Below are 25,830 nucleotides of genomic sequence, written 5' to 3'. Positions count from 1 at the left end.
GATGTTGACCATGTTTCCTTAAATCCTTTACTTCCAACTATCAAATTTTCAGCCTGAGATTCCAACTCAATACCTTCCCTCCCCCCACCCCCCCCACCCCCTCCCGTATAGAACTGGTAAAGAGTCCAACTGGCTAAAAGTATAATATCAGGATCATATAGGATTAAGAAAAAGAAATAAACCAAAAGAGGAGAAGGAAAGCAGTTCTATGTAATAAGTTTCCTGTAATATTTAAAACAGAAAATTTAGTCTATGGGTCTCTGTATGCTACTAACAAGACAGAGTATCTTAGTAAGAGGGAAATAATAGTAAGACAATTTTGAAAAAATGAGATGCAAAAACACTTTGTGAATATATTTTGAACATAGATATTATCTTAGCATTTAATCTTTTTTATATATATAGGACTGCGTTTTCCTAGGGAATGAATAATGTCCAAATGTACTCTTTTTCTTCTCATTAAAATGGATTTTTTTTTCCCCTTGCAGAAAAGCCTTATGCCTGTAAAAATGTTAGGCAAAATTTGAAATTAATGAATAAAGAATGTATATGACTTTGGAACAGTCCTTGGGCAGCAGAGGCCATCTGGCTGTGTAATTCACAAGCCACCTGAGGTGTGTTCTGTCAGTACGCTGTTCATGGGATTTGTACTTATTGATAAAGATCACACAGAAATTAGCAGCCTTCTGCTCAGAATGCAAGGTCCCCATACCTAATACCACTTATTGAAAAAGTAAATGGGAACTACTTCCCTTGTTTTATAACAAGCTATTTTTCATTGAACTCCAATTTGAGCTGCTCCTCAGGCAGCACCTGTGAACGAAGACACCAGTAGCTATGTCCTGAGTGCTCCCACAATGGATGACCTGCCAGGATGCCACCCCCAAGTACCACAGGAGAGACGGATAAGTCTTCTCCCTCCTGAAATAGAGCAGTTCTGCATCCAGACCAGTTCCCCAAAATTCAAAAGGAAAATTCTGAACAGGGACTTTCCTGGTACTGGCTAAGACTCCCACTCCTAGTGCAGAAGGCCCAGGTTCGATCCCTGGCCAGGGAACTAGATCCCACACACTGCAGCTAAAAGTGCCGTGTGCCACAACTAAGCCCTGGCACACCCAAAGAAGTAAACACATTTTTTTTTTTTTTAAATTCTAAACAGCAAGATACTTTTTTTTTTTTTAGAAGTCTAAAAAGTGTATGGAAGCAAGTACAGAGTGCCCCCGTCACACAGACCCACGAACTACTCTCAGGAAGACAGCCAATGAGAACTTCCTAGTTTTCACAAAGGGCTACCTCAGCCCCTCGGGTCTGTAGGTACAAGGAGAGAGAAAGGGTTGACAGCCCTAGTCTAGCCTTGGGCACTCACTTCTCACCTCCAGGAAGTCACCTAACTGGGCTCAGAGTCCACATTCGTAAATTAGGACAATGCTTCCACATGTCCAGGTTATAACTGCTCTGACAGTTATGAATAATATATTTATTTGTAATATAACGTACTCAAAAAAGTCCCCAAAATTATAGCTATTATTGTTATCTTAGCAATTATTATAGTTACCTCTACCACTTTTATAACTGACCCAATATAGAGAAGTTAGCAGACAAGATTTGCTTTGGTTTCAAAACCAACCACCCTATAAGCTTTGGAAGCAAGGATATCCTGTCTTGCCACATTAACCTCTTTTTTTTTTTCTTTTTTGCAACTAGTACTACTCTTTCCTGGCACAGAGCATATTTTTCTTTTTATGGAAGTGAAATGCAATATTATAAAGATGCTTTTAATCAGAAACAGGCCACCTAAGCAAGAAACGTCTCCTCAATAGGAAATAAAATGCTCTGGCTCCATCGTTTTGCCACAAGGCGGGCAACATGCCGGGAAATGCTTTTGCCCACTTTCAGTCGTTGTCTAATCAATTTTTATTCTCTTCATCGTCACATGTAATGGGGCTGGAAATGGCTAAATAAAGTGAAAGATGTTTTGAATTGCATTACTAAGTGATAGCTGCATTATTTTATAAATGAATAGTGCTACCCGCATTCATAGAATTTATGAATCGAAGTGTCATTTGGGGGAAAACATCAGTGTCAGATTTTGCATTTAAACGTCTGCATTAGCTGTCAGCTGTGTAAAGTCCCATAAAGACAAACAGCTCCCAAGTAGGCACACAGATGAGGGTATTCACAGCCCATGTTTGCAAGTAGACATGATACTGTAATCAGGAAGTTTTCTGTAGTCCACTGCTTTGCAGCTTTATCTAAAAGTTCCAAATCTCTTTTCTGAAAGCAGCCACATTTACACAATCCGTACTAATTAGCAGGATCTTTTAAGCGTTCAGAATTTCCTTTCATTCTACTTCTACATGAAATGCTTCCTCTAATTATTATTATTTACTTTTGGAGCAAGTTCTAAACATAAAATTTAATGAACTATATAAGACACTATAGCACATAATAAGTCTGTATTTATATTGCAAATTCTAGATCTCTATTTCTGTGCTACTGAAACATTCCAAATTAGTGAATACTTATTAAGTATTCTTGTCTGGTATGTGAGAGTAACAGCAATAGTGGTGATACGTGTGTGAGTGGTGGGTATGTGTATGTGGGGGTGTGTGTGTACACGAATATGTTTTCAACCTGTAAAAGTCAGGGAAGAAAAGGAGGAAGGGAAGAGAAGAGAATGGGAGAAATCTTATCCCATCAAAAGTTAGAAGTATAAGTTTAGTGTTGTTATTGTTGTTCAGTTGCTAAGTTCTGTCCAACTCTTTGAGACTCCATGAACTGCCAGCATGCCAGGCTTCCCTGTCCTTCAACATCTCCTAGAGTTTGCTAATATCCATGCCCAATGAGTCGGTGATGCTATCTAACCATGTCATCCTTTGCCACCCCCTTCTTCTTTTGCCTTCAGTTTTCCCCAACATCCAATGAGTCATCTCTTCACATCAGGTGGCCAAACTACTGGAGCTTCAGTATCAGTCCTTTCAGTGAATATTCAGGGTTAAAAGTTATCAAATAAAGCATGATTTAATGAAACCTCCAATCCCCTGGAGAAGGGAAAGGCTACCCACTCCAGTATCCTGGAGAATTCCATGGACCGTATAGTCCATGGGGGCGCAAAGAGTCAGACGTGACCGAGCGACTTTCAATTTTTTTCTTTTTTAATCAAACCTCAAAACGCGCTGTATCTTTCAATACATATTTTCCTTCTCATTCCTTTATTCCACTCCTACTATGAAGCTGAGCATATTGTTGAGTGTGAACACAATGAGCCAGGACCAAGACATATCTGGTCCTGGCTTTCAAAGAATGAGTCCAGGGCTGAGACCAAGGAGCTACACATAAACAAATCAACACACACACTCTAGAGTTATAAAGGGTTACATGTTTTAATAGAACTGTGTCCACAGTTACTCTGGCAGATGAAGGGAGAGACCCTTCACCCACCTAGTAGAGGGACAGGCTGTGTCAGAAAAATGCAGCACAGATACAGATTCCCAGAGGATGATGATGTTGTATCTAAGGATGGATGAGAACCAAGGGTGTTTTGAGGAGAGGAAGCAACACATGCTGAAGGAATTCTGTAAGGGGTAGTAAGACTCTAAAAAACTTTGGATATTGTCGATGGCTTATCTGGAATATAAAGGCATGACAAGAGGCAACTGTGAAAATAGGGAAATGACCCGTGGAAACAAACAGCAACAACAAAAGGAACATTCCAGAGGTAGAAACAAGTCTAAGGAAAGAAAGATCATGGCATTCAGTCCCATCACTTCATGGGAAATAGATGGGGAAACAGTGGAAACAGTGTCAGACTTTATTTTTCTGGGCTCCAAAATCACTGCAGATGGTGATTGCAGCCGTGAAATTAAAAGATGCTTACTCCTAGGAAGGAAAGTTATGACCAACCTAGACAGCATATTAAAAAGAAGAGACATTACTTTGCCAACAAAGGTCCATCTAGTCAAGGCTATAGTTTTTCCAGTATCATGTATGGCTGTGAGAGTTGGACTATAAAGAAAGTTGAGCGCCAAAGAATTGATGCTTTTGAACTGTGGTGTTGGAGAAGACTCTTGAGAGTCCCTTGGACTGCAAGGAGATCCGGCCAGTCCATCTTAAAAGAGATCAGTCCTGAGTGTTCATTGGAAGGACTGATGCTGAAGCTGAAACTCCAAAACTTTGGCCACCTGATGCAAAGAACTGACTCATTTGAAAAGATCCTGATGCTGGGAAAGATTGAAGGCAAGAGGAGAAGGGGACGAGATGGTTGCAAGACATCACCGACTTAATGGACATGAGTTTGAGTGAACTCTGGGAGTTGGTGATGGACAGGGAGGCCTGGCGTGCTGCAGTCCATGGGGTCGCAAAGAGTCGGACATGACTGAGCGACTGAACTGAACTGAAGGAAAGAAAAATAATGGGTTGCGAAGTGTGATCATACCATGAGCCTTTGAAGAGCTTCAGTGGTAAGGCGAACCAGAGTGACACAGTGAGAAGCTGTAGCTGTGAAGCAGATAGAGGTGAATGAGTAAAAGCAGCAGATGTGGAAGCCTGGAGGTGGTGGGATGAGGGCAGAAAAGAGTGTGCACCCCATGTGTAAGACGATCTAAGTCTGTTGTTGCTAGATTTGAATATAGTTCCAATTATTGTCTGGTCTCTGGAAAAGCAAGAAATCCATACATTTATGTGCACTCTATCAGTTAGCAACTTATTTATTTTTGTAAATTCACACCTAAATAAGAGATACTTGTGAGCCAAGTCTGACCCAATGTTTTCCATTTGATGTACTCTGATCTCACACAGTTCTGTATACGCAGGACAATGCCAGTAGACATTGTGCTGAGAGTTTTAGTCATATGAAACATGATTTGAGGCAGAAGATAAAGAAGATTCAGTTTGTGAAATCCTGTACCTGATTTGACTATGCATACATGACATATGTTTGGGGCATAACTGGATACCAGCAACCAAATTCAGAATATTTTGGAGAGAAATTATAAGATTAATCAAATTAAGATATTTCCAACTTGATTGCTTTTTATGATTTTTTAGGATTATAACTTAGAGGGCTATACTTAATGGTAAGTTAATGTTTGATGCCAAAGAAGTAAAATGCTATTTCACTAATGTTTATGGTCTGGCAGTGGTTAGTTTTCTTTCAGATGTGTATCCTTGCTGGAGAAGACTGAGCTGCTGCGCCTGTCCATGGGCACTGGTCTCTGACTGCCCACCTGCACTTAACATGGTTAGAGCACTTCTCTATTGCAGTTTCAAGTTCTCAGAAGCCTGATCCTGGTGACTCTGGCCTTGACTGAGCTTGTCTACCAAATAATGATGTAACTGATCTGTTTTATTTTTAAAGGAAACTCAAATGTTTAAAACTCAGAGTCATAGACATATCTTGACGGGCAATTGGCACCACTCTTCAAAGACAATAGCTAAGTTGAGCAAAGCCTTGTGAACCTTCTGTGTATGAAGAAAGATTTGTAGAAGACAGTGCATAATCAGGCAAAATGGTGCAGTAGGTACCGCAGAGGAGTATAAATATGGGTGGAATTTCATTTCATTGTTTTTTGATTTTAATCTTTTTTGTACTTTCAAGAATGCATATTATTCAGGAATGTATACAGTGAGTATACATTACTTGTGTTCAAAATAAGCGGGTGGATTCTTTACCAGCTGAGCCACAAGGGAAGCCCAAGAATACTGGAGTGGGTAGCCTATCCCTTCTCCAGCAAATCTTCCTGACCCAGGAATTGAACTGGGGTCTCCTGCATTGCAGGCAGATTATTTACCAACTGAGCTACGAGGGAAGCCCCCAAAGAGAAGAAATGGTTTGTCAAATAAATACTGGCTTAATGTATGAAAATGGAAAAAAGGATATTTGATGATCATCACTCATTGAGGAAAGTAAGAAAAGAGAAATGTAAAATATTTGTTCTCAATCCTTAAAGAGAAAAATAGATTAAAATGTGTTAAGATCTACTCAAATATGGTTTAGTTTGCTATCTTTGATGTTTCTTTTCAGCTACTATATAGTAAATAACTGTAAAACTTAAAAATGAAAGGAACTTGTCTTCTTGTTTTTCATGGGGGGCTGGGGGATAGTGGGGGAAGTTACCCAAGATGTGACTTCAGTTTCAGTCAAAATTAAAACAAAACCTAGGGAAGGGAAAGGAAGGTAAAGGGCAAATATTTGATAACAGAATGATATATTAGTCTTGAACTTGAGCTACAGCAACTGTGAGCATGTGTACTGAAATAAACATTTCAGGGCATCTGGAAGTATTAATAATAATGTTTTATTAAAAGCCAAATCAATGAAATTGCTTTGATGCTCAACACAGTAGCAGCAACAATAACAACAAGGATGAAAGACTAAGTAACCAAAATTATGTCATAATCAGCAAATCTAAAAAATTAGGAAAACTAGAAATCAACAAAATTATTTCTTTGGGATATTTTCTTATTAACACTTTAATGTTCTTCTTAGAAGGTGAATGGATCATTAAGGCTAAAGAGAAGTTTGTTAAGAAACGCAAAGGACTGAGAATAAAACTCGATTTCTTTTTTCTTTTTAACTCGATTTCTTTAGAAACTGAAAATGATGCTTCCGACGCTCCCACCAGCTAAATAGGTCCTATGTGTGCCTAATGCAGAGATAAACAATGCTAAGCATGTTACCACTTCTGTGTTCCTAATGCAATTACTATAACTCTCCAGGGAGAAAATAAGATACTGTGCCAAAGCCCCTGATACCTAAAACTGAACATTAAATCGAGTCAGATCTTCTCAACTGCCTACACTACACTTTAAGAAGTATAACATTTGGGACAATAGGGTAACATCAAAGGCAGTTTTGACACTCCAGGGCATGGTACACCAACAGGCAGGAAGAATTAAGGGAACAGTTTAAACAATTCAAGAATCTGGCTCATTAATAAAAATTTGTGCTAGAATAACAAACAGAAATGTGTACATTTTTGTCAGCAGGTCCTTCGCTCTGATCATGTACAGGTAATAAACCATACCTATCATTTCTCTTTTCCCTCACATTAGCAACATATCCTTATATACAACAGCATCATTTGCCCATGTAATTAATATGTTCTTCACCCTGTCTTCCAGCTCACTAATGATTTTTTTAAGAATTTTAAATTAACAGGATTAGACAAAGCATCACACCCAGTTACACACCATATGGTGGGCTCTCTCAAGTGCTGTTTAGTATTATTATATTTTTACTCAGATATAGGATATAGACCCAGCCACATTGCTGCATGAATCTCAAAGGTCAGATAATCTATATCTCTCATTTTAACTGATGAGGGAGTAAAGGCCAAGCAAGGTTCAGTGATCTTTAAAAGATCATTTATTGCTCCCAATACTTATGCAGAATCTGAGACTAGCCATTAACCATTTCTTCTGTAGATACATTTGCAATCTGAAGGGAGTAAAGCTATATGCAGGCAAAATTGAGGGGAGGAATATTATGTGCAATAAAATTTTCAAAATCCTTCACACTAATGAGTCAAAAATAATGGAATCCATGATTTGGAAACTTAAAAGACTGCGTTTTACTTAAGAATTTGCACAGTCAGAAGCTCTTAAAGCCAGTAAGACAAGAGAGAAGGCTGTGGACTGTATCTAACTATAAAGACTGTGCCCCTTTCAAAGTGACTTTAATTCCAAAAGTTAAAAAAAAGTTCAGAAAACCTCTGTAAGTTCCAAATCAATTTCAGCCAGAGGCCATCAATTTGTGGTACTTTAAATCTCACAGGACATAAATGAATTATCATTTATTACTAAATAAAGGAGATACTAATTTCATTTTGAAAAGAGACAGAAAGAAAACACAACAGGCGTGAGATGTTCATCTCACGCCATACACAAAAGTAATTCCAAATATTTTAAGCATAAAAGCATTTAAGTCAATAGCATGCAGGAAGTTTATGCTTTGATGAACTCCCTCTGACCTGAACACATAGGAATAAAATATAGAGAGGAAAAACAAAAATGGGATAGTAGGATCAAAAGTAAAATAGAGTTTTCTTGAGTCAGAAACAGAAGGAAAAAACAAAACAAAACAAAACTCAAGACACTGAATGGGATCAGTTCTGATGACACTGGTCATCAGAACCCTGTGTCCAAGAGTAGGCAGAAACAGCCGAAGTTCAGCTCCTGGGAGTGGGTAGCCAAACTCTAAGTGAGTCAGTGAGTCAGTTCAGGTGAGTCAGTGACCACTGCTTAAAGCAGCAGACAGGAAAGGCATTTCTCTCCCATAAAACACACTTAAAAATAACAACAACACAAAACTACTCTCAATCATTTCCTCCAGTTACTGTTTTCATGGAGCAGCTAACTTAGGAAGGCAATGAACACAGATATAGTTAGGATCAAGTATTAAATCAAGAGACCTGTAGAACTGTTTTTTTTCTATATCTTCCAATATAACTTCAGGGAAGAAGCTTTAAAAAATAATCTTAACACTTAATTCTGGACTCTAAGAATAGGTAGAAGTAACCTTAAAACCATGAGACAAAGACAGAAAATAAAGTATATAGGACATATCAAAAAATTTCAAATGTTATTATACAGACTTTTTCTACATTAGAGTAAACATATCTGAAAATACACATGTGCATGCGCACACACACACACACCTTAAAATTCACTCCTAAGTGGCTGATAGAATAATGAGGAAACTACAATGGAAATAATAAGACACTTAGAAGCAAATGGCATGGAAGTACTACAAAGAAAAACGTATGAATTGATTTCTTTGAAAAGGAAAGTATTTTGAAACTGATTTTTCTAAGAAGTTAAATGAGTTAAGCATTTAACTCAATGCTTCAGTTGAGTAAAAGTAAATTTACTTTTACAATTTCAGTTGAGGAAAAGTAAAACAAAATAAAGAAGAAAGTTGAAGCAAGAAAATAATAAAGCTAGGAAGTGGTATTAGTGAAATAAAAAAACAAAGAAATTAAAAAATGATCAGTGAAATCGAAACATGATTTGCCCCCCCAAAAAAAAAACAAAAAAACCCAGTAGAATAGAAATAAGACTAATCAACAAAATAAATAAAACACAAATACTACTGGGAATGAAAAAGACAGATCTACACTTATAAAGTACATTTTAAAACCAAGTCAAATTTAGGGACCAATCTGACAAAAATATAAATACCAAAACCTTAAATAATGTATTATCTAAATGAATAAAGTTGTGTATCAAATAATACATCATGACCTAATTCTGTTTATCTTGGGAATACAAGAAGAGTCCAGTGATAGAGAACTATCAAGTATCACACCAACGAACAGGTGACAGAGTAAAACCACATCATAATAGATGCGGAAAGAAAGCATTTCATAAAATTCAACATTTATGATTTTTTAAAAATACATTTAAAAAACAAGTGAAGTTAATCCCTCTCTTGTGCTGTAAATCTTAGCCAACGCAATATATTGGAAATGAAGACACAAAATTATACGTATTGGCTACCTAAGAGATTATTGTGGGATTTTCACTAACAGGAAATTTAACTGTGCAGGATACAAAGTCAACATCAAAATTACAGTTCCCGCACACCAATAAAAATCCGTTAAAAATGTAACAGAAAAAATTTTCAGTTACAGAAAACAACAGCAATGACAAAAACACCATGAAGCCGGGAATAGATCTAAGATAGAAAGACTTGAGAAGGAATAACACTTGAATGAAGAACATAAAAACAGACTTGAATAAGTAAAGCAATATTCATGGATGCAAAGGCTTAACATTGCAAAGATGTTAATTCTCCCATTATTTTTTTTTTAATATATACCCACAACTATCATTTGAGTTTTATGAGGATGATCAGAAGCCAGTCTCTTTCTTTCTTTTTAAAGTAAACTCAACAAGCAAGTCTTTATCAGCCAAATTTTATCAGATTGTCTTATATTTACTTCCAGAGTCCCAATCTGATTTATTTGTTTCTATTGGTTTCCGATTATGACAGCTCGATCACAACTCTAACTGTGGTATCCATGCCCCTTGGTTCTTGGGATTTTCAACTGTGACCCTTAGTAACTGGCTTTGGCCAGTCCTGAACTCTGGTCTTACCTCCAAGCTTAAATCGTTACCCAATAGGGACCAATCCCAGAAGCACTGCTGGTCTGTAGTTGCCTAATCCTGTTCCACCAAACAGTACATGACCACAGCCACTAAGAATAACTTAGTACAACTTTTCTGTTTTTACATCCAAACACTTTAGGAAAAAAATTTTCATGCACAAATGCTTCAGTTCCTTACTAATGTTTGTCTCATAATGGGTGTGCCACCATTCCTGATGTTCTACCCCTGGAAATGGGATTTTCAGGCCAAAATGATGACTCACTGGGGCACCATTTCTAGAAATCTAGTCACTTCTACCTACGAGATTGGCCACTCTCAGGAAGTCATGAATAAGTTACCAAAAGGGAAGCTAGAGCTTTGAATGAATTGAAGAATTGTGAGATTTTGATGAATCAAAGCTATTTTTTTTTTTTTTTTTTTTTTTGCCCAGAGAAAAATAACCTAGGGTGCTTTTCAACACGTGAAACTCTGGCTCCTTCAGAACAAAAAAGCAACAGTACAAACTGTTTTTAAGATTTTTTATGAGAAGACACCTGGATAATGATTGCAATGTATTCTTTAAATACATAGACGGTACATATGAAACTATAATTTTTGTGCAAAACACTTTAATTTTTAAAAAAAAGTAAATAGCTCTAATAATGTGTTTACTTAGAGCTTCACTCTGACTTATTTTTTGGTACTACTGTATCATATGGGGGGAAAATCAAATATTGAATAGCACTTTCTTTAAAAGAACTATTTGAAAAGAATCCTAAAGTACTCTGTCTCTGAGCCCAAGGAAAACAATAAAATGAGATGCAGTTCTATGAGTTACTAGAGAGTTAAAAATTTCATTTTTATATGATAAAAAAGAAGACAGATGGTAAAAGCAAGCAGATCTTGTGGCTCTCTATGTGAGGAAAGAGGACGCTGGCTCATGCCTGAAGAGCACTATTGGCCACACTGGTGGCTTGTCCCCACGTTGTCGTTGCCCATTTTTCTCCAGAACCAATCTCCCTGCTTTCACTTCCAACCTACCAGAACTTGCCTGCGTTGGGTCTCATAACCTCAGCACTTCCCAACATTTCAGATATTTAATAACAACAGATCAAGGGCATTATGTTTTTGCAGTGCACCGTTGCTTGTACTTCTGTCACCATGTCAACTTCATGGGCAATCAAACACATCAAGATTATCTTCATGCATCCTTCCTACCTTTTAAAGATAACTGTGTAGTCTTCCATGTGTTTCTGAATTCCTTGTTTTCAGTTACTTTAGCATGAGTTTGTTCATATCACCATCCGCAGCCATGATTCGCTGATTCACTGAATAGGACCAACCCTCTGTCACCTTTGATCACCTAATTGTTGCATGTGGTAAAGATGACCCAGAACACAGTGGTCTGAACTCCCCAAATCCTTGGAACACTTTTATTTATTAGTACTCACTGAGAGTTGGAAGAACGATAATTTGTATACCTGTGGCTGATTCATGTTGAGGTTTGGCAGAAAACAACAAAATTTTGTAAAGCAATTATCCTTCAACTAAAAAATAAATAAATCAAATAATAATAAAATGCTTTGTAAATGAAAAAAAAAAAAAAAGAATTGGAAGACTCATACAATGATTATGGTTCATTTTATGTGTGTGTCTGGCTGGGCCCAAGATGGTTTCTAGGGTCTTTCTCCATTTTCCTACAAACTCAATGGGATATATACTCCAGGAGAGTCTTCTTCCACTTCCAAGTTATCAGAATTTGCCAGTTTTGAGTCCCATTCCTAGATATTCAGTTAAACATTATTTATGGGTACACTTTCAGTGTGCTTCTGGATGAGATGAGATTTTTTTTTTTTCAAATAAAGTTTTAACTTCAAAATGTAAAACTTTATTACATTTCTAATGAGGTCCTTTTCATGATATATTTAGGACCAAGTACATCATAGTGAAGTCCTTCGATTAATCTGGTTTCCATTCTCACTCAATAGATTCTCACTCCCTTCCCCATTCCAGTTTGAGGTCCTTGGTGTAACAAAGAAAGTGATAGTAGCTGGAGAGATGGGTGGTGGTGGTTTAGTTGTTAACTCAGGTCCAACTCTTGCGACCCCGTGAACTGTAGCCCACCAGGCTCCTCTTACCATGGGATCCTCTAGGCAAGACTACTGGAGTGGGTTGCGATTTTCTTCTCCAGGGATCTTCCTGACCCAGGGATCAAACCCTTGTCTTCTGCATGGCAAGAGGATTCTTTACTGCTGAACCACCAGGGGAGCTCCTATCTAAAATTCCCCAGCACAGAGAACAGAGAGGAAGTCTCCTTCTCAGAGCCTTCTCTAGGTTAGCAGAAGAAGAGAACACAGATGTTTCCATAAGCGCAAGGTAGTCTGTATCTCCCAGACCCAGGGGGAACCCCAAGGCATTTCCCTACTTCACCCCATTCTCTCTTCACCCAGGTCAAAATTTTGATTCTACAGATTACCCCATTACCTGACCTTAGCCCTCACTTTTTCCTCTAAGCAGCTTGAATATACATGACCCTCTCCAATGTGGATGGGCCTCATCCAATCCACTGAAGGCTTATTCAGAGTAAAAAAGCTAAGTAAGAAAGAATTCTTTCTCTCTGACAATCTTTGAGCCAGGAGATAGGTTTTCTACAGCTTTCAGGCTCAGACTCAAATTGGAACTTAACTACCAGCTCTCCTGGTTTGTAGGCCCTTGGATCTGCCCCGGAACTGACATCGTCAGTTTTCATGGTCTCCAGCTTGCTGACTGCACATCTTGGACTTCTCAGCTTTGTACTCACATGATCCAATTCCTTATAATAAATCATACGTATACAACAACTAAGTACAGAGTGCCTACCAAGAGCCTGACAGTGTTCTAAGCAGTAGTAGACAGAATCGGTATTAGCTGGGATAGACGCTTACCTTATATTCACATCATTGAACTGAGGAGGTTCTGTCAGCCAGCTTCCTTTGTAACCTCTGGTGAAGGACTAGCCATTCATTCATTTGATCAAAATGCACATTTTTAAATATCTATTATTAGCTACTCTCCTAGCTGCTGAAGAAACACCCTTAATTTCATGGAGTTCAAAATGTAATGGGGGAGGTAGGCAGCAAACAGGAAAAATAAAATGCATAGTTGCTAAGAAATAACTTTCCATGTGTCTCTCACACTTCCACACAACTCGTGATCAGACGTACTGACTGCCTTTGTTCTGGGCTATTTTCTCTAGGATGTTTATGTAGAGAGGAGACTTGGAAGAAAGAGTTTCTTGTTCCAGAGTGAGGTTGGGCTTTCTTACAGCCTTAGATAAAATGACAGTGATAGCCTTTAGGGATGACTGTGACGGAAAGTCATTACAAAGTTTTCAGCGAAGGAGTGACATAATTTGATTTGCAATTTGAAGAATCACTTTGACTTCTGGGTTGAAAATAGTTCAAAGGGGACCAGAGCAGAAGGAGAGAGTCATGAAATTGAAAGATGAGGCAGAGGAGTATATAGCTGGAAATGAGTGGTTCCCTGATTTAGAAAAGAGAGGTAAAAGACCGATGTTCTTTGAATAAAAGCATTTCTTTGTTTCATATTTAAAACCCTAAATAGTGTGCTAATTTTCTCAGTAGCATTCTTTTTTAGTTCACTGAACTATAATTGTATAACCTTAATTAGTGCTAAGAATCTATTAGGCAATAAAAATTTCCTCTCCAGTTACAGAGGAGCACATGGCCTAAATGTGAAATTAAGAAAAAATTAATTGCGATTATGCCAAGTTAGGATCAATTAATTGATAACTTGTCACAGACACTGAGAATTTTAATGTTTCCTGATGCATCATGAAGCAAATAAAACCTGGGCTGAGTTGTTTATTTTTTTCCAGTAAGACATGTCAGTACATAAACTCCTCTGTTTGGAGGAAGACTTTACCATTTCAGAGTAAAAGTCAAGGCTAGGGTGGAGATGGTCATGGGTATCCGAACTACTGTTTTCCAGGAATTATTTTTTTCTCTCTAAGCCAGTCATCTCAATATTTTTGAGATAAAATCTTGCAGAGAACTCTAGCTCGTTCATGACATGATTAATCTCATATTCTCTGGTAATATAATAAACCTCATATAAAGAATAAAGGAGGAAGGAAGAATTGTCATGGCAAGGAAACAGTGTAAACCCTCGGTAAAACTAGGAAAAAAAGAGAAATCTATTATTTTCAGAAAATCCAGTTTTAAAGAGTTCATCATCACCCATCTCTTTTTAGTGCCTTAGGAAGATATATTTCCTGATCAGGTGACATCATTCAGGCCCATCCATTGAGAAACTGCGGTCAACCTCCACTCCCCCAGTGAATATATTCTATTCCCCAAACTAGACAGCATTATGAATTCTTGATAAACTACTCTTTGAAACAGCCCCAGATAACTCATGGGTGATTTAACTATCCATCTATCATCCATCCATCCATATATCATTGCAACAAATATTAATTTAGCATTCTGTTCTGGGGGATACAGTAATTTATCTGGAAAATTCAGAGATGTCTAAACTACGATTTCTGAAGAGAAAATGCCAAGAAAGAACACATTTTGTGGTTAATTCACTGTTAATAGTGCAATGATAAAGGTTCTAACATAGAACCATGGGAAATGGAAGAAACAATGATGATGATGATGGTGGACAAAGGACTATTGAATCATACATTTAAAGGTGAGTGGGGTTTATTCAGGAAAAGAGGTAAAGGCAGGAGCAAGATCATCACAAGACAATTTCCTCTATCAATCTATGTACTTTAAGAGTGAAATCTTTAATTACCCCCTAAGATAGATGATTCATGTATTGTTACTGAAATACATGCCAGAGGATTTGTTAAGTAGTGTAGTAAGTATAAGAGATAGTTCTTCATTTGCAAAATGAGTGATATTTAAGACACATGATTGGTTAGAAAGACTTTGCAGACCCTCATCCATGGTGTGATTGGAAGATTAAGAATCCAGCCCATCTGGCAGTATATCCCTTCACTCTACAGAGATTCTGTCCTGATTCAACTACAAACTTGTTTAGAATCCTTTTGCTTGTATGAAATCTAAATGCACACAGACCAATTTATAGGGATGGAAAAAAGAGTTGTTGTGAGAGGGGAACTGACTGGAAAGTATCCGGTTTCTTTTTCTAGGGAGTAGAGAAGGAAAACATACCAAATCTTATTTGTAACAGTGGTTACATGGGTATATAAAATTGTCACAATGCAATAAACTAATGCTTATGATTGTATTTTAATTATATCTTAATAGTCATAAAAAATAAGAAAAACAATAACATTGCATCCTCCTCAAAGTAAACTTTTCATGCATGGCACCAGTCAGAAGGTTTAAGGATAGATGTTTCCCCATACTATACGAACAGAGTCTCCAACAATTTGTGTGACAACTCACTAATAAATGCAGGTAACTTTGGCAGACTTTGGTCTCAAGTTTGCTTTCATTGTAACTAACCATCTGGCTATTAGTTCATAGAGATGCTGGCAGAAAATCAGTACCTACCCTTAACTCTGACATTTACCAAAAAAAACCTGACATTTGCTAAACAGCTAAATTGGCTTAGGTAAATTTGCAACCCTGAATAATAGTGATTCTCTAGGTGGAAATCTGAAGTCAAGCTAAAAAGGGAGGGCAGCACACAGGCGAAGGCAGGATTTGAAGGGAATCTGTTGTTCGCATCTCTCTAACAGCTAGGCAGCCAATTTTGCAGATATGCAGAGCTCTCTTTGGAACAAGTACCATGGCCCACGTATCTTCTATCCCCACAAGGCCTTATACTGTCTGGCACTGAATATTTAAACACTTGCACTGACGTAAGGGAGAAATAAACACAGAAAAGTTTATTTCAGTTATGTATTTGTTAATTTGTCAAACCAGAAAGAAAGTTGTAAACCCAAAAGAAAACAAACCAAAAAGGATCCATAAAAATTATTGACAATAAGAAATGAACAAGTATTAGGCCACAAGAATCTTAAACTCTGTCCCCAACATACTCCCTCATACCCTGTATCTTCTCTTCTCGCAGTTCTTTCTCTCACCCCGTAGAAACAACGACCTTGATTTTGACACTCCTGTTCTGAAGGAAGCCAATAAGAAAACTCATCATAAATGAGACTTACTCTGTGCTTGTCCTGGCAAATAAGTCAGGCTTGGTTTTCTTAAAATATCTTAAATGGTTTCTAAAAATAATGTGATCTAGAACTGAAGGGCAATACCTGTGTTATATTTTCAGTTTTATTCATATATTTTGAAATTTGGTAGTTTGCACCTTATTTCTCCCCAGTGACAATAAAATAATTTAGCCTTGATTGAGTGCATTTTGTAGTGAATCTGATATCTCTGAGGTGATATATTTCTTTTTCTTTTTTTTACTAAATAGGAAAAAATTAACACACAACTACAGCTTGAATGCTTTATGATGAATGAAAAGATACCAACCCTGGACAACTAGTATTCCCTAAAGAATGGGAACTTCGGAGGATAGTAACAAAATAATTTTTCTCACATTCATTTTTAAAATGTCAGTACACAGTGAGCTTTGATCATAAGGCCAAGGGGCAGGAAGATGGGTAATAATTCTTCTGACCTTTTAACAGACCAGTTGCATCTGATGTGAATTTACACTTATCCTTCCAGATGCATAACACTTGTGACCCCTGAAAAAATTAGCTTACTGCTGGAACATCTCATTTTTTTTTTTTGATAATGCATATGATTCTGGAATGTCCATTGAGCACCATGTACACAGCATGCCTAACACAGCTTCACTATTGTGCAATTTGTTCTACTACACCGTGTACCTCAGGGATTTTGCTTACATATTCTAGAATGTTATTTAACCTAAAGATAAACAAAACTCTTTAAAAGAGAGTACAGAGGCTGCATTCTGAGGCTCAGGTCTTACTTTGTTCTTGGGTACAACTCAACCCACAGAAAGATTATTCACACCCACTCAGAGGTCCCAGCTGCACGCCCACCACCAGGTACGTGTCCGCCCAAAATGGCCTCTTTGTCAAACAGCAGGGCCTGGAAAGGAGGAACAGTACGTTCAGTCATTCTGCAACCACTGGGTAAAAAGTTCACCTCTAGTCCATGTTGAAAAATGTCAGTAACTATTCTATACAGTTGTGAAAGCCAGCGCAAATGAAATGTTGCTGGAGAAGAGAAACGTTGCAGAGCTTAGAATTCTCAATTTTTGAGATTTCCTTGTGTGAAAATTATTCGCTTGATATTCCAGCCTTTGTTTGCAGAAGCATTCTGTTGTCAGTTTATAAAATGTTTTCTATGGATAACTGGCCTAATAAGCTTGCACAAAACTGTATCAAAACATTAGCAAAGACTTGAACTATAACAAATATATATATATATATATATTCATGTGTTATACTAGGCAACAGTTTTACAAGAAAAATGAATAGTTTTTAAGTATTTTGCTGTAAAATCTGGTCTAAATTGAGCCTACTGTGGAATAAAATGACTGGATCGTATTTTCTGAACTCCAAATTAGGAATATCAGGCTACATGAGCTGATGAGCATATAGAAAGATGATACGATAGAATATTTTAAGTCAAGTGTCTCAGCCAGAATATTACTAACATTTGCTCCTGGATACTTCCTGGTTGTAAGGGAACATCCTGTGTATTGAAGCACATTCATCAGCATCTCCTGCCTCTACCCACAAGATGCCAGTGGCACCAACTTCCCCATTCCCAAGTTGTATCAGTTAAAATGCTCCCAGACGTTGTCCCCTGCAGAGAGCAGGGGAGGTCAAAACACTCTGTATTGAGAATCCCTGTTTTAAATCAAGACAGTTCTACAAAATCCTGAACATGTGGTAACAAATTTAACCCTAAAAATAAAAAAAAAACCCTCAAGTATTAACACAAAACAATGTCACAAGCACACATAATTCTTTTTGGCTTAAAGATATTAGCCATTATCAATAGGCAATTTATTGCCTAAAATTTTCCCCAATATATTTGACTTAAATAATGGGGTCCTATGGAGTTGGCCACCTCATGCAAAGAGCTGACTCATTGGAAAAGACTCTGATGCTGGGAGGGATTGGGGGCAGGAGGAGAAGGGGAAGACAGAGGATGAGATGGCTGGATGGCATCACTGACTCGATGGATGTGAGTCTGGGTGAACTCCGGGAGTTGGTGATGGACAGGGAGGCCTGGCGTGCTGCAATCCATGGGGTCGCCAAGAGTAGGACATGACTGAGCAACTGATCTGATCTGATTTATCTTGATGGATTTTTATTTTTCATGGGTTTCCCTATTGTTCTTTGTGTGTGTGTTAATAAACATGAATATTTATAAAAGAGACATTCTTCTCAACTTTCCACTTAACCTTACCGAGAAAATGAAATTTGATTAAATATTGTCTCAATCCTCTGAAACCACCAGTAGTACTGGACTTGGAAAATGTAATTTACATTGTTCCAAATACGAAAGTAACTTTGTAAAATGTGCTTTCTAGAACAAATGACAATTAATCACCACCATATTGCATGAAACTATTCTACATATTTTAGTTCATTTTCCAGCCTCACAACGTGCTTTTTTGTTGCTGCCGTCATTTAATTTCTAGGTTTATAACTGATGCTATTTACGATCCTGAGGTTCTCTCTAAACCCTCCCCTTCTTTGCACATTTAGTATCAGTGCAACTTAACGTAGCACCTAAGTAGTGGAGGGAAAGAATGAAAGAAATTTACAAAAAGGAATATAAATCAAGCAGAATATTACAATATTTTCTTCATCCCCTGGGTAGGAAAGCTGTTGTGATCAGCAAGACTTTGTCCCAGCACAGCCTTCATAAGATGAGAAGAAAGTCCCCACAGCCCACCCTCATGTGGTACATCCCGAGCCTGGCAAAGGTCCCAAGTCCTGAGAGAGGCTGGTGAACTGAGGATTGGGTGCATTTTCTCAGTGAGAAGTTCCCTCTTAAGAATCCTTTCATAAATGTTTCTTGTGATTTTCTTATATAGGGGAATTCAGATGCTGCCCAAACTTTAATGAAATATTTATCATACACAGCCTGCCTCTTGGCTTAGCAGAGAAAGAAAAGGCTTGAATTTCTTGTTTTGCACCATCATGGCTGACCTGCAGGAAAAGACTGACTCACTTCCAGTATGTTCTCAGGAGATGGAAGGCCTGAGGCCACAGAATAAACACACATCCCCTGTACTCATGAACTTCTCAACCTGTTAACTTTCGTAAGCAAAGCAAATGTTGTTTCATTTCTGCACCCAAACAAGAGAGGACTTTAGCAGTTGGGTACATCCATTTTACTGTTGTCTGTCACAGTACTGACTAGTACAGGGTGTGTTTCCTGTTGTCGTGATTCATGAACACAAATCTTATCATATCTGATACACAAAAATTGAGTGGAAATATTAAAGGTGCTGGTAAGAAGAGTTACATCTTACTAAAAATAAAGATCATAAAATCATTGAAAGTTGTGATAAATGGTGATACGTAGGAAGTGAAATATTCAAAATCAGGAATAATTCTGAAAGACAAAAAGGGTTCACATGTAGTATGAGAAAAGTATTGTGTCTATGCAATCTTCAAAATGAGTAAGAAACAACAGTGATCACTGGAATTTAAAAATAGTGTCTGTGAGCTCAATGCTAATTCAGGAAAGGTCTAGGGGTTTGCATAATTTTATATGGTCCTTGCAATGAATAGATTTAAACATGGCTTTAAATATTATCAGTTCTTTAAACTCTTTTGTATTAGATTTGCTGTAAGCATCTGCAACTCCCTCTCATGTCTTTGACCTCATAGTTTGAATACAATTTTATTCTTGGAGAAAGATTCTGTTTTTGTTTGCTTTGGTGGTCCAAGTGCGTTCAGAGTCAAAGAGTATATGACTGGTAATTATCAGTTTATTAGCCTACTCTCTGGATTTCCAGATTCCATTACCAGTAGGACTATGCCTCCAGCCATGCAAACTCAGAACACTTTGAGGTCATTCATGTTTAAAGAAAGAGAAAGTAAAAAGAACTTCTAATGTGAGCACTTTTCAAACTTTATTTACCCTGTTGTGTTGGCTTAACTGGTCTGGCCTCGATTTCTGTGTACAGACATTAGGACACAGTTTACATTCAGATTACTATGTTCTCACACATACTTCATCTCTGAGTTCAGTATTCTGTGGTTTCTAATTTGAAACGTTAGCTACAAACAAATTGAGTACATTTATAAAATTCTTTGCAGCTAAGTAAATCTCTTCCTTCTCTTTTACTTTAATGACTGTACTTAATCAGTTGTCAAATTATTTAGATTTTTACCTCTGAAACATCTTTATAATCTTCCCTAACTTGTACTTCAACTGTTTCTTCTGAAAATTATTTTTCTTGTGGCCTAACCAAGTTTCCATGCCCCTCATCACTGCCCACTTCTTTCCTATGTTCAGGTGTCAGTTTAAATTCACACACAGCTCTGATCCTACTAAATTCCTACTAAAATATGTGAAGGCTTCCAATTTCTAATGACATTAATTACAGACTCTCCTGCTCATTCCATGGCTGCTAACAATATTACTGCCATGTCATCCTTCCCATTACTCCAGTTTAATCCCTCAGTTCTTTCTGCAGGTTCTCTGGTCACCAGATAAATGGAAGATCTCGGTACATATGATTCTCCTGCTTGGAATTTCCTGGATGTCTATTTCCACCTATCAAAACATTACCCATATTTCCAAATTCATCTTAAATGCCTTGTCTACTTAATTTCTCCCAAGTGGAGGTGACTGCTCTCTGAGTTGTGAGATGACCAGTCCCTATAGAACTTTCTTTGTTCTATTCTATGGCATTAACCTCACACACACCACCTTGTCCTCTATAGAGTGTGCCCCCTAACTAATGCCATACACTAGGCCATCAGCTCCTTAAGTGTAACAATTAAAATTTATTCATCTTTGGGTATTCTACAGTGCCTGATACTTACATACTTAGTGAATATTTGTACAGTTAAAAATTAAGGAATAAAAATTAGGGTCAGGAACTTGAAGAAACATGTAAGTATTCATTTATCCATTTAATATATTTTGAATGTGTGTGTGTGTGTGTGTATATATATATATATTTACATATATATTATATATATGTGTAAATCTCAGTTGCCAAAACTCTTCTATGATACATTTCAATCAGCACTACAGCTTTTCCAAGATGGAAGAAATTAATATTACAGATTTGCCAATAACAGACAAAGAAAATAAGCCAACTCTACTTTTAGAAAAATCTACAACATCGTTTTCACCAAGTCTGACAGATGTAATTTCTCATAATTCTAAAATATGTAAATGAAATTAAATCTCCCTATGTGTTAATTTCAGCATTATTTCTGTACAAAAACCACAGTATAAGGATGTAAGTTCTCACTTTCTAGGATATACGTGATGCAAAATAAACATAGCTCACAGCTGACAGCTGACAGTTTTGTATGATTCGTGTTGGAAAAACTCTGTAAAAGTAGATCAGCTAGCACTGCAATTGTAGGTAATGGTAAATTTACACCAAAGTAACAGTAGGCATGCAGACGAGCAGATCTTCTTTGCAAAAATCATTTTATTGCACTATTTTTTACTAGCATATGTGTGAATTACTTAAAATTAAGTTATCAAGCACCAAAAATTAGTATAGTTGTGCATATGTTCCCAAACATACATCTGACTACATGCAAATTTTTTAAATGAAAGTTTGCTGACGATTGACTGCTGAGTGAAATGAAGACTGGGTTGTGAGTTCTAGGTCCAACTGTTCCTGGCTAGGCTTTATTTACTAGCAGTAAAACCTTTAGTCAAATCAATTAACTTTCACAGATTTAATTTACTGAGGTGAAAAATCACAGGATCAAAATTAGCTTTGAGGGACTTCTGCCAACTTGGAAGAGAGACTTTTAGAAAATGGATTAGATTTACTCCCCTGACTTAAAAAAAAAAACACCCAAAACCAGACAATATATTTGAAGCAATCAATTTAAGGACCCTGGTCACCAGGCAAAGAAAAATAGTGATCCCTGAGGATGGAAAATAAAAGAAGTGATCCTCATAATTGCATGGATTATCGCCTCAAGAGTTTCCAGATGGTTTATAGGGAGGTAGGAATCCAGGTGGAGCTTGGTGGGCTCCCTGAGGTGAAAAGATGAAGCTGAGGGTCTGAAGAGACCAAGAGGGTATAGTTTTAAGACAGAGTACTGAAAAGAAATGAACCGCACAGAAAAAGAACACTGGAGATCTGCAGAAGGTCACTCTTGATATTCCTTAGAGTTTAGATCAGTGAATGCATGTGAAGAAACTGCCCACAGACAGGGACAGAACCACCTGTAAGGGTGAGAGAGAACAGTTCCTAAAACTCAGGCAAGACACGGAATAGTGCCTGTTCCCACCAGCCAGACTAGATACCAATGAAACAATATCCGAGTCTTTGATAGAATCCATAAAAGCAATAAACATCTAGGTATATTGGTCTGGAAAAAAGAATACAAAATTATCAATATTAGCAATTAGAAAGATAATATCACCAAAGATTCTATATATACTTAAAAACAAAACAAAAATATTACTAACAGTTTCATGCAAATAAATATGACAATGTTGATGAAATAAACAAATTTCTTGAAGATATAAGCCACCTACTTTCATTCAAGAAGAAAAGAGATAACAGAAATAATCCCATATCTAGTTAGGAAATTGAATTTGTAAATTAAAAAAACCTTCATATACAGAAAACTCCAGGCCCAGAAGTCTTCTCTGGTGAATTCTACCAAACACGTAGGGAAGAATTCATCCCAGTTTTACTTTAACTCTGAGAAAATTGAAGAGAATGAACTACTTCCTAAATCTTTCTATGGAGGCTAGCATTACTCTTTAACCAAACCCAAAGGCATTATGAAAACAAAAACAAGCAAAACTAGAGCTGGCTATGACTCATGACTATAAATGCAAATATTTAAACAAAATCTTAGGAAATCAAATCCAAGAATATATTAAAAAATTAAAATGTGTCATAATGAAGTAGAACTTATCCTATGAATACAAAGTTGATTAAAAACAGCCAAAAGACAATCAAGGTACACCCTGATTGTTCATATACATGTCAAAATCAGGTGACATCTAAATTAATACAGAAAAAGTATTTGATAAAATCTGACATTCATTCTGATAAAAGCTCTTAGCAAAAGAGGGATATAAGGGAATTTTCCAAACCTGATAAATGATGTCTATGAAATAACTACAGCTAACATTACCCAATGGTGAAAGACTAGATATTTTCCTCCTAAGAACAGGATTAAGACAAAGATGTTCACCCTCACCACTTCTGTTCAACATTACACTAAATATTCTAGCCTTTCACGTTCATCCAAGCTGTTGCAAATGGCAAGATTTCTTCTTGCTTAAAGTTGAATAATATCCCATTGTGTATACATTGTGTATACACTTGCTCCTTGGAAGAAAAGCTATGACAAACCTAGACAGCATATTAAAAAGCAGAGACATTACTTTGCTGACAAAGATCCATCTTGTCAAAGCTATGGTTTTTCCAGTAGTCATGTATGGATGTGAGAGTTGGACCATAAAAAAAAGCAGAGTTTCAAAGAATTGATGCTTTTCAACTGTGGTATTGGAGAAGACTCTTGAGAGTCCCTTGGACTGCAAGGGGATCAAACCAGTCAATTCTAAAGGAAATCAGTCCTGAATATTCATTGGAAGGACTGATGTTGAAGCTCCAATACTTTGGCCACCTGATGCGAAGAACTGACTCATTGGAAAAGACTCTGATGCTAGGAAAGATTGAAAGCAGAAGGAGAAGGGGACAACAGAGGATGAGATGGTTGGATGGCATCACCAACTCAATGGACATAAGTTTGAGCAAGCTCCAGGAGTGCAGTCAGGGAAGCCTGGGGTGCTCCAGTCCATGGGGTTGCAAAGTCAGACATGACTGAGCAACTGAACTGACTGACTGTGTATACATACCATATTTTCTTTATGGGGGTAAGCCCCTTTGGACATTGGTCTTGGCAATAATTTTTTAGAAATTGACACCAAAAGCAATGGCAACTAAAGCAAAAATAAACACGTGGAACTACAAACGAAAAGCTTTTGCACAGCAAAGGAAACCATCATTGTAATGAAAAAGCAACATAATAATGAATATGAGAAGATATTTGCAAACCACATAACCAATAAAGGGTTAATATGCAAACTATACAAGGGATTCATACAACTCAATAGCAAAACTGACAAATAACCCAATTAAGATATGGGCAAAGAACCTGAATATGCAATTTTCGTAGAAAGCTTACAAAAGCCAATAGTACATGAAAAGGTACTAAGCATCACTAATCATCAGGAAAATGTAAATCAAAATCACAATGAGACATTGCTTAACCCGTCCTAGGATTATTATCAAACAGACAAGAGACAACAAATGCTGGAAAGAATGTCCAGGAAAGGGAACACTCTTGGTAGAAATATAGACGGGTACAGCCACTACAGAAAGCAGAATGGAGATTGCTTGGGGGGAAAAAAACCTACCACAGGATTCAGAAATCCTTCTACTGAGTGTATTCCTGAAGGAAACAAAATCATTATCTCTAAGAGATATCTGCATTCCCATGTTCGCTGCAACAGTATTCAAAATTGCCAAGGTATGGACAATTGATTTTTAACAAAGTTGCAAAGGTGGAAAAGGACAATCTTTTCAACAAATAGTGACAGAAGCAATGAAAACCCATATGGAAAAGCATAAATGTTGATTCCTACTCACACTGTAAGAAAAATTAACTCAAGATGGATCACAGCACTAAATGTAAAACTTAAAAAACTACAAAACTTTTAGAAGAAAATTGAATAGAAAATCTGTATGACCTTGGGTTAGAAACCAATTTTTTAGACACTGCAAGTATATCCATAAGAGGAAAAAAAAATAACATAGACTTTACCAAAATTAGATTACTCTCCAAATGACTTTAAGAGTATGAAAAGACAAGCCACAGATGGGAAAAATATTTTCAAAGCATATTTCTGATAAAAAAGCTTGTATTGAAAACATATAAACAACTCTCAAAATGCAATTGTAAAAAAAACAAATAACACCATAAAATATGGGGGAAAATGTTTTGAACAAACACTTGCCCAAAGAAAATATATGTGTAACAAATTAGCATATGGAAAGATTCTCAACATTGTGAGCTATTAGAGAAATGCAAATTGAAACCATAATGAGATGTATACCTCATGGAATGACTATACTTAAAAAGACTGGCCATACCAAGTGTTGACAGGATATAGAAAAACTGGCACTCATCGGTACTGCTAGGGATGCATAATGGTGAACCACTTTGGAAAACAGTTTGGCAGCCTCTTATAAAGTTAAATATAAACTTATAATATGATCTAGCCATTCCACTACTAGATATTTACCCAAGATAAATAAAAACATATGTCTACCAAAGTCATGTACGTGAATGTTCAAAGAAGCTTTGTTTGCTATAGCCCCAAATTGGGCATAACCCAAATGTTCATCTCAAAATAATTATAGTGAGTGAAAGAAGCCCGACAAAGAGTGCACACTGTATGATTCCATTTATATAAAGCTCAGAAAAAGCAAACTAATTTATATTACAGAAAGCAGGTCAGTGCTCATTTAGGGATGGAAAGGCCAAGGAGGAGAAGTGGAGGTGAGATTACAAGGAAC

Source organism: Bos indicus, chromosome 7 (genome assembly GCF_029378745.1).
Source record: "Bos indicus isolate NIAB-ARS_2022 breed Sahiwal x Tharparkar chromosome 7, NIAB-ARS_B.indTharparkar_mat_pri_1.0, whole genome shotgun sequence".
In the NCBI taxonomy this organism is placed as follows: domain Eukaryota; kingdom Metazoa; phylum Chordata; class Mammalia; order Artiodactyla; family Bovidae; genus Bos; species Bos indicus.
This window is presented reverse-complemented; position numbering follows the sequence as displayed.